Below are 11,331 nucleotides of genomic sequence, written 5' to 3'. Positions count from 1 at the left end.
TTTCTGAAAAAAGAGAGAGAGTTGCACTGGAGTCAGGGTGGACCTCCCGTTCTCTCCATGGCTTTAATAAGTTCACATGGTAAACCCTCTCGCTCAGTTGATGATTCGGTTGCTTCACCAAATAATCGACGAGCCCTTTTCTCTCCTTAACCTCATAAGGGCCCTGCCAATGGGCTAGTAATTTGGAATGGGAGGAGGGTACGAGCACCATTACTCAGTCCCCAGGTTGGAATTCCCTGACGACTGAGTTCTGGTTATAACGCCATGCCTGCGCTGACTGAGCATGTGACATGTGATCTTTTAGGAGGGGTCAGATTCTATTTAATCTGTCGCGCAGTTGCACGATATATTCCAATATATTAATGGAGAGAAGAGCCTCCTCTTCCCAACCTTCTTTTAGAATGTCCAGAAGGCCCCGGGGTTGGCAACCATACAAAAGTTCAAATGGGGAAAACCCCGTGGAGGCTTGTGGCACCTCCCGGTAAGCAAAAAGCACTAGTGGTAAAAGTTGGTACCAGTCCCTACCGTCCACACTGACTACAATGAGTAGCATCTGCTTAAGTGTCTGGTTAAAACGCTCTACCAACCCATCGGTCTGCAGGTGGTAGACAGACGTCTTTAAATGCTTAAAACGGAGTAACTTGGCAACCTCCCTTAACATACCCGAAGTAAAAGGAGTACCTTGGTCCGTGAGGACTTCTTTAGGTATTCCCACTCTGGAAAAAGGGCTTACCAATTCCTGTGCCATAGTTTTTGTATTGGCGGAGCGAAACGGAACCACCTCTGGGTACAGAGTCGCGTAATCCACCATGACTAAAATATACTTATGTCCACGGTTCGAAGGCTCTAAGGGTCCTACTAGATTGACTCCGATCCTTTCAAAGGGAATATCAACGAGGGGAATCGGAACAAGAGGAGCATGGACCCTCCTAGGTATCTGACGTAACTGACAATCCGGGCAGGACTGGCAGAAACGTCGGACCTCCTCGTTTATTCCGGGCCAATAAATACAAAGTTTTATTCTCTTGAGAGTTTTCTCGGCCCCTAGGTGAGTGCCTAGAAGGTGGGCATGAGCCAGTTCATAGACCTCCCGCCGGTAGGTCCGCGGTACTAGCAACAACCTTCCGTACTTTCGTGACTCACAACTCGATACAACAGATCATTCTCCAGTGCAAAGTAGGGTTCCGGTGGCATGGTATTGTCTGGCAAACTGCCGTCAACGGAAACGATAGCATTCCGAGCAAACTTTAGGGAATCATTGTTCCACTGTTCCCTTTTAAATGACGCTGGCGTGGACCTAAATTGGTAGTCCATGCTGTCTAAGGGATCTAGTAGCACCGGGGGGTTGTCGTTTACTTGGCTTGGGCCCTCACCCAGTGGTCTTCCCCCCACCCACTTACGTCATCATTGTGTGCTGAACTGCACGGCATGGGAGCCACGGGGAGGGTGCCCTGTCCACCCATAATAAGACCCAACTTGGCTATAGGAGTGGTTCCGGTTCTACTGCTATTGGTTTTCAACCATTCATGTCCCAAAATTACTGGAAAGGGGGGTTTGGGTAACACGGCCACAAGCAGTTGACTTACTTCCCCCTTTCAGGTAATATAACATTTTGCGGACCGATAAGACTTGGTCTCTCCATTCACACAAGTAACCTTCACATGTTGGTTTGCCCATTGTCGCGGTAGAACATAACGGTGAGCCACAATGGTTATGTTGCTCCCGGTATCAAATAACAAAACCACTGACTGTCCATTTACCAATACCACTCCCATGTTCGGGACTGCCAGGGGATTAGACAGAGCACTGTACCTCTCAAGTTTCTCCCAACTGCAGTCCATCTGTTCCACGTTCTGTGGACAGGCTGGTAGGATGTGCCCAACCTTGCCGCACTTGAAACAGCGCGGCAGGGCCGGCAGCTTCTCTCTTGGCTTCATCGGAGCCTCTGCAGCGAGACAGGTGGGCTCAGGGTCGGCGATACGTCCCTGTCGGGCTCCACGAGCAGGTTTCTCTGACCCCCCGGTTCGGTGTATCTCGAGCTGACGCTCCAAAACCTCGAGGAGACCCTTCATATCTTTATAGGGGTGTCACCGGACCTGCTGGGCGAGATAATCTGGCATGGCATTGACTAAGCCCTCACACGCCACCTGTTCAACTACCTGATGCGCTTGTGTACCTACTGACCTTAACCAGCGCCCCATCTTGCCTCAGAATTCAAAAGCCTGGGCTCAGGCAGGGCAATCAGAATCGAACTGCCACTGCCTCTACTCACTCGCGTGCTGGCCCGACGTAATGCCGTAGCGACTTAATATCTCCACTTTCAGGAGGTCATAACTCGTAGCTTCCTCCTTGGGGAGGTCTGATAGGCCTGCTGCGCGACACCTTTCAAATACGGCGCCAGTATGGACGCCCATTCCGTCCGCGGCCATTGATTCTGAGAGGCAGTCCTCTTGAAAATTCCCAGATATGAAGTTGTCACATATCAAAGTCGCCGTGAAAAGGCGAGTTGTAGCCCACCGTCTAAGTGTCATATGAAAGCTTATTAGGGTACAGAGAAAAAAAAAGGCACACAGTGGGAAAAAAGCTCAAAATGTCAACTTTAATCTCTGAATTTCCACTTTAATCATGTAGTTTATTTTGTCATTACAGTAGAACATCAAAAACTTCATCCTAAATCGTTTCATTTACTAGTTTCTCAATCCCATCATAACTAAAGTAGCATGTTAAATGCTTTGTTTTGTATTTGATCTTCTATGTACTCTGTGTGTGAATCACTACGTGCTTCCGGGCTTTCTCTTCCTCCGACAGGACACAGAATCCATTACATTCGTGATATTACAGCACTCTGAATAATTCAAATACTGAGATGTATATGTGATAACATTTTCATGATGAGAGGAGTTAAAGCATGTTATTAAACATGGGAACACAATGGCGCAGTGATTGTTCATGTTTCACACAAGATGCTTCCTGCGCTATGTGCGACCTTCGATGAAATACTTTATTGTACTGTCTCTTTCAAATGTACTAACCTCCAATTCCTGTCCTTACTTTTCTTTCTCCAAATACCCAATCGCCACACAATCAGCTCTGTAATAGACATTAAGCCATCTGTAAGCTTAGAACGTCGATTATTCAAAACGTTTAAGGAACATTGAAATATCTTCGTAGTACGTGTTTAATTATTCTATCCATCCAGTGTCTTGTCAGCACCAGCAAGAATACAGTGCAAGGCAGGAACAATCCGTGAACGGAGAGCCAGTGACTTGCTAGTGCTGCGGTACCGTGTAGTTAAAGTTAAAGATTTATCTGTATAATATAATAAACATATTTTGCTGCATTTCATCTTAAAAATGATATCATCATCATATGTAAATACGCGCTTTATAAAGTGGCTCAGGTTGTGCAATATTATAACTGTATCACAAGTTTACAATGAGGTAATTGTACTTATAAGTACAAACAATTCTACAAGAAGCACTTGATGGACTGATTGAGTGCATTTAGAGTTCTTGGGATGAAACTGTTTCTGAACTGCGAGGTCAGTACAGGAAAGGTTCTGAAGCGTTTGTCATATGAGAGCAGTTCAATAGACAGCATGTCTGAGGCAGCGTGTGCTTGATGCTGTATACCGATAATTCTTTTTCCTATCAGCTGCTGTACAGCTGTGAGTCACACTCAGATACAGTGATATAAATACTCCGAGTGGTGCAGTGAGAGTAATATGGAAAAAGATGATCCGATGTGGCAACACCTAATGGAAGCAGCTGAAAGAAGAAGAAGAAGAAGGTGCAGTGAGAGTAACAACGCTAAAGCAGTTATGGTATTTGGGATAGTTTGACCATTCTGTGAACCATTATATTATTACAGGTTAATTACAATCAGATGCATTAAACTAACAATATGCGGTTAATTTCAATGTATTTATAAAGCTGCGTCAGGGATGTGGATCTAAAAAAGAAAGGGAAACCACACTGGAACAATAGCACTGCTTTGATGCTGGGTGCTGCCAGTCTGCAAAACCGAGCAGAGAACTTGCGTACAACAGGGTATGAGCTACTGTGGAAATGTGCATGGTTATATGCCAAGTTTAGGTTTTATACATTGCAATTTGAATGTGTAAATGTTCTTACACAACATTTTTGTGCGTATGCACCATTTATACATGAGGCCCCTGGACTGTAAAGCATAAAACTGCTGTTTTATTTCACACCACTGACTTATTAACTCTGAGTAAGATAATTTAAATCTCATGACCCAGGGTTCAGATTATCTATATTTCCATATTTCTACGTACTTATAAAGTATGTTCAAAATCCTTTGATCCATGTATCAAATCCTTGATTGACTCATTGGCAGACAGTTAAGAAATATTTAGCCATCTATATGCCGCCTTAAAATCAGTTTTCACTAATGGATCAAACTCATGGGTCCTGAGGCCCACTGAAATTTAATTTAATCATTAATAAATCTGAGAAAACTGTTATATTTTACATTTAATTGTCAAAAAAGTCAGTCTTACTGCTGGCCTAAAGCGGTTGCAGAGAAGCACAGACAGTAACATATCTAACTGCAAGTCAAGGTCATTAACTACAGTTTAAGTTCTTTCTGTATTTTTTTTTCTTAATTTCTCTGTTCCCTTATGTGCAATAATGATAACAGTGATATCCATTCCAAGGGAAAAACAAAATGCCTAGCTGCACGTACAAGCCTAATAATGATCAGTAAAATGATATAAACAACTGTGGTTAACTCATTTGCAGCCAAATATGTTGTTCAGTCAACCATCTTTATTTTATTTTGCACAGCACCACAAGACACTTTACAAAGCACAGAAATACTGTGTACAGTGACAAAGCAAGATCATTCAAATACTGTAGAAAAGAAAAAACAGAAGATGACTACTGGATAGAGAGTACAAATGCCAACATATCTCTCTATTATATAAAAAAATCCTGGGACGAGACAAGACTTTTTCAAAGAGACAAGACTTTGTGCCAAGAGATTTAACTACACCCACAGTCCACTCACCTCTCATTTGTTTGAATGCTATTGTCAGACACAGTTCCTGTGCTCTCAGCTCTTATAAATTTTTATGTTTTCCTCATAATACAAGATATACAATCTATTTGTTTCCTTTTCTGGACAATAAGTTTATACATTCTAGATGAAACATCAACGACTAAGCAAAGAAGATAGGGGAGCGCATCAAAAAGAGGCGCAAAAGTGTTGGAGAGAAAAGATTTCAAAAAGGAACAATAATGATTTAAGTGCAAATTCAGAAAATAAGGAAAGTTATAAACAGCCCAGACCAGGAGGAATTGAAAACCTAAAAGGTCCAAGCGGGGGCGGAAATAAAAGACAAAGTGTAGAAGACAAAGTAGAAAGTCGTAAAAAAGTTCAAAAATGTTGGCACGATACACATGCAGAGCAGGTTACAGATTATGAAAGTAGTAAAATTCAAAAGTCTCAAAAAACTGATAGTAAAGATCGCATTAGCGCTAACAAATGGAAATTATTTTTATTTATTTATTTTTATCTTTTTAATTTTATTGAATTTATTAAAATCAAATAACATTCCATACACATAACTCTAGTTTTACAAAAAGAAAAAAAAAAGGTTCAAATCAAATCAATCCCCACCCCTGAGAAAGAGCTAGGCCAGCAGTGTAAAAACTTTATGCTAGTAAAGACAAATGAATAGATAAAATAATAAATGGATAAAGATACAAATGGAAATTATTACTTGGTGAAATAATGGAAACAGCGAAAAGAGACTGAATATATGGACATAGGTGATATGACAGAAGTATGTAGATATTGTTTGGCTTTAAAGTTTAAGTCAGAGACTTGTGGATCGTCTAATTCGTGTTGCCATGAGGGAAAAGTAGTGTTTATTCCCAATGAAGAGGTGTATCTGGGAGAAATAAAAGATTTGTTATTTTGTGAAAGTGAAATCCACAAACACTACAGGCAAAATATCAGAATCTGCAGTAATCCGTTCGTGTTCGTATTATTCAATGCTCAAAACGTAGATTTACACAATTCAGGACCATACGTTATGAGAAACTGTGGTCCCGCAACAATTAAAGCTACCACAAGTTTAATTTCAAAGAAACCACAATTCGGTCAGGTTTGTATTTATGATCACGAGAAGCGATGCAACATAGAATCAAAAGAGTTAAACGATCGGACGTTTTAGAAATTCTACAGCCAATAAAAGATACAAATCCATACGTCCAAAAGTATTGCACTTTACACAAAATGTATCTGAAAAACACGAACAAAGAAGTTTTCTTGGATTTCTATATGAATCCAAAAGATCATGCTCACATATATAATAAACCAACATGTGACAAATTGTCAGTGATAATAGTTTCGAAAGATGGAGATATCAAAAACAGAGTTGATATTCGTGTTTATCCAAAAGCAAAGCACGGAAGATCCGGGAATTGACTAGCGCATAGAGCCCGCATGGGGGTTGGCGAGCGAAGTGAGCAGGGGGCAGAGCCCCCTAGTTTTAAAAAATGAAAATAAAGATTATTAAGATAGGTAGTTTGAATTGTTAAGTAGCAGAGTGGAATATCACTAATGTTGATTGAGAAGAGTCAGTTGGATAACAAACCAAGCACTAGTATAGCCTAAAATGCAGCATATAAAAGAGAAATATTTGTTTGGTTTTCTAGGATTGATTTGTATGCTTCATGGACAGCCACATAATTCCACTGGTAAGGTCAGGTTGGGGAGCATACACTGGTACAGCCAGGGCCATCTTAAGGTATGAGAATAATGGGCACTGGCCACATGCTCCAGGAGCATATGGGCCCACAATGTTCCTGATGCCTGTGTATGTTTCTGTTTTGCTATCAAAACAGGGGCCCCAGCACACTACTTGATGCTGTTAAGATAGCCCTGAGTACAATGCATTGCTGCACCCACCACACGACGAAACAGCTCAGAATCCTAGTTAGCAACCTCCAAGAAAGACATGTGGTCCAGTCCCACCCTCTAGAAATGCCATCTGTCTTCCAAAGTCAGGTGTTACGTGGGGGGTCCCCTTATTCTGATTCAGCTGCTCAGGTCCTCAACAATGTCTCTCGAGAGCCCCAATAAGAGTCCCTATTGACTCCGTAAAGATCACAGTAATGTCGGCAAAGACACGATCAGTGAATCTTTCTTCACTAACAGATATTCCACAGCCGCTGGACCCTATGACCCTGCCTAACATCCACTCCATGCAAGCATTGAACAGAGTAGGAGCAAGAACAGGGTAGGAGCAATTTCCACTGGGACAAGCCATAAAGCTGCCTGAGTATTTACTGAGAGAACTGTCTCAAGGCCTGAAGACAGTGAGAGGGCCAGAGTCAGGAGTCAGGAGTCAGTATATTTCTTGCATTTGGCTGGTTGATACTGAGGTATTGGAGTGTATGACAGTCAGTACCAAAGATAATATGTCAGGCAGATGACCAATGACATTCAGTGAGTTTGGTCCGAGTCATTTTGAACCTGTTGTAATCCTGAGAGATTCTGTACAGGGAGACCTTTGAAATGAAAACTGTAATATTAAAACCATGATATTAATGTGGGAAATAAATGGTGCAGCCAGATCATCCAACAAGATTTCCTCAATTTTAATATTAAAATGGACCAGACTAGATGGACAGTCAAGCTTTCTTTCTGTGCTTGGTCAAGTGTGGTATTTTTCTTTACATCGTGTAGGATCAACAATCATGTGTAAACTTCTTACTTCATGGAGATCATCTTGTTGAAATGAAGCACTTACTTAAATGTTTTGTTTTTTTAGTTTTGTAATTTCTTCTGCTACAGGATTGGGTCCTGCCTTAATATCCTGATGCTGGGATGGTCTCTACTGTTTCTTTGGTATCTGTACAATCTAATTTATATGTCATAGCTAAACAGTCTGTAACAAGTGAGTTATCAGCTATTAATGAAAAAATGTATTTATTCATCTGTAAGCACTGTTTTTAATATATCATAACTGCAGGCTCATAGTGTGCATGTTGATGCAATACAAGTCTACTGTTATTAAGAAATGTGCCAGCTAGCATCAGCCATGACAGCAGCAAGTACAATCCTTCTGCATATGCATGCTTATTACATGTAAAGCTTTGAATCAGCACTAAGCTCCAAAGGTCTCTGCATGGCAGCCATTAAAGGTTACAGCTAAAGTGTTATACAAAGACTGCAGTGCCCTCCATAATGTTTGGGACAAAGACACATTTTTTTTTATTTATCCCTCTGCTCCACAGTTTAAAATTACAAATCTAACAATTAAGACATGACTAAAGTGCACATTGCAGACTTTCATTTAAGGGTATTTGCATACATTTCAAAAACACCATGTAGAAATGTCAACACTTTTTCTACATGGCACTGGCTGGTCTTCTGATTGTAAAAACAGCCTTGAATGCTAAAGCCTTGGACTAGGTCTTACCTCTAAATGGTGGAGGACATTAGCTGAGGTGGGATCTAAGACCTCTTTTAAAGCCAGGAATGGAGTCAATCAGCAAGAACAATGCTTAATGTTTAGGCCAAAGAATCAGGAATGGCACGTAGGAAGTCAAAAGTAGACAAATGGTTCTTAGACTTCGACTACGGCCTACTTTTGTAAACAGCACATGTCGCCTGAGGTTTGCAGTGTATGGAAGAGGAATGCATTTGAATTATGAAACAGGAGTATAAAAATATGTGCACACCTTCTGTACTCAAACTGATCCTCCTGCACATGTTAAATCCGGAACTGCCATCTTCAGTCTTGTGGCCCTAGCTTCTGGAGTCACTGAATAGATTCACCACTGGTTTCACATGACATTTGTACCAGTTAGCTTACGTTTCTATTGTTGAAGACACATTAAAAATCCTATGATAGACAATTATTACTGTACCATTTTAGGAAGTACTTGACCAGCACTGTTGAGTTTTGCTCCTCTTATTGTTCTGTTTCATGTCACACACATTTGAAAATTTAATTTCACTGATTTATCCTACATCTCTGTTGTTAAGACTTCCTTAATTGTATTTTGTTCTACATTTTCACCATTAATGAAAATGTGTTGAGGAACAAACAAATTAATTACTGTGCAGCCATTACCAAGCTAGCTATAACATGTAGTCAATATCAAATGACTATTTCACGTACATTTTCATTAAATACTGGAATTCTTTGCATTGGCAATTGTGACACATTGAACATAAAAACAAAGTGAACTGCTTGTACAATTCACTCAAATTTCTCTGTTGTTGTATTCTGTATATAATTAAATAGCCTGCACATAAAGAACAGAATTAGCACATTTGAAAATGTAATGTGGCACTGAAGTTGAACACTGGGTGCCATCAGTAGGGAGTGCTGTAGTTAGCCAATATTAATTTATTATTCATTATATGGCATTACTGTATACTGTATGTATATACAGAACAGCCCAGAATTATTCCTGGACCTTTATATTAACATTAAATCATCTCTGTTACCAATATTGTTATGTGTGTAATGTAATCACACAGAATTATCAAGGACTTCTTTAGTGTTGTTTTTTTATTATTACTTTTTGGAACAGAATGAAGAAATGCAGACAAAGCCATAAATAAAAAGGCCAGCCGTTTTTCAACGTGTGTTTTTCACTTGAAGGTCTTTCAGACAGAGTGTGAGTACAAGGGAGTCAGTGAGAACCTGAAGGAGGGTCTGTGACGAGAGCTATCACTAACAACAAGAACATCAAAAAGGCTGAAGTAGGAAATGTAGGCAGGAGATCCAAACTGAAGAAACAACAAAGATGTGGGCCTAACTCAAGGACCAAGGTACAGGTCAGTTCTTAAAATGAGAATCAGGCCAGAACATTCTGTACAAGTTATCTGTTGAAAGGGACATTTTTCTACTTAATTACCTTCCAGAAAAACACAAATAATTTATTATTGAGTTCCTTTTATCGGAATGTCTTTATTTTTTTATATAGAACACAGATTTCTTTGAAAGGATAAAGAATTCTGACTCTTTTGCAAAGTAAAAAAATTGTTTTAAATTCATTGAGATTTGCTGGTGCGATGTCCTAAACTGAAAGTGACTTAAGTTATTTTTCATTCCACTTTACATGTAGTTCTTTTTAATTTTATTTTATTCTACAATACATCTCTGTCTGTCTAATGTTGTCTCCATTATAAAAAGGTACCCTGAAAAGAAAGAAAGGAATCACAGGCCCACTTAAACATTAGCCTGCCAGTATGGGTATCTTTTATTATTTTACCTGAATCCATCAGCTTGACACATAATTTTCTGGGTATGACACACTATTTCATTCTGGAAAGGATTCTTTGCATATGAAGTAGTTGTTTCTGCTTTGAAAAACTTCCTAATACAGTATATAGAAAAAATCTGAAATTGTTAATGTATGATAGGGTACCCAGCAGGACACTAATAGATTATGAAAGCATGTACTTGTGTTGTGTATGCAGTGAGAGTCCTTGTAAAATCATGACTGTTTGGTATTTCACAAATCAGTTATCATCTATTCATGGTCATTTACTGTATGGAGACTATTATGGATCTAATAAAATAAAAAGGTTCTTTCTGGAACATTCATGTGGATGGGTCTTTTGGGAACCCTATGGCATCACTCTGAAGAACCAGTCTGACACAATTACTTTTAAATACAAAAAGACACAAAGGATATATACAGTGTAAGGAACAACATATATCTGAACACCATCATACACATATATCATACTGTGACCAATTAAACAGAATGAGGATGCCAAAAGAAAGGTTGGGTTGCCAGCCTGTTTAATGCAAAGAAAATAAAAACAAAGTTTATGTTCGATTTGGGAGCTCTGTCTTCGTTGAGGTCCTGGTCAAAGCTGAACACCTCCTTCAAGGGCCTACCTGTTTTATGGCAGCCCAGATGAGGCCTTCTCTAGGCCATGTGGGCAGTGCCAGGCACCATCCACGGAAACATCATTGGAACTATGGAGGCGATGAAAGTGGTTAGTGCCAGTGCCCCCTCATGTCCCAAGGTAGTACTGCTTAGTGTTTCAAAGCCTGAAATGTGTTCCCCCGGCACACACACATGATAATACATATGTAAATACAAAAACAAAACAAAAAAACTTTACACAAATATATACTAATCAGCAATGGACATGTATTCCAGTTACCTGTTCTCATTAAACAGCCTAATTGCTGAGGGTATAAATGATCTTTTATATTAGCAAGATTTTATTGTGAGAATCTGTTTAGTGCCACAGAGCTAAAATTGAACTGAGGGTTTGTTGGAGCTTTTTAAGAACCAGGTCCTCATATACTGGAGCTGTTGCAGT

The sequence above is a fragment of the Erpetoichthys calabaricus genome, chromosome 3 (genome assembly GCF_900747795.2).
Source record: "Erpetoichthys calabaricus chromosome 3, fErpCal1.3, whole genome shotgun sequence".
Classification (NCBI taxonomy): domain Eukaryota; kingdom Metazoa; phylum Chordata; class Cladistia; order Polypteriformes; family Polypteridae; genus Erpetoichthys; species Erpetoichthys calabaricus.
This window is presented reverse-complemented; position numbering follows the sequence as displayed.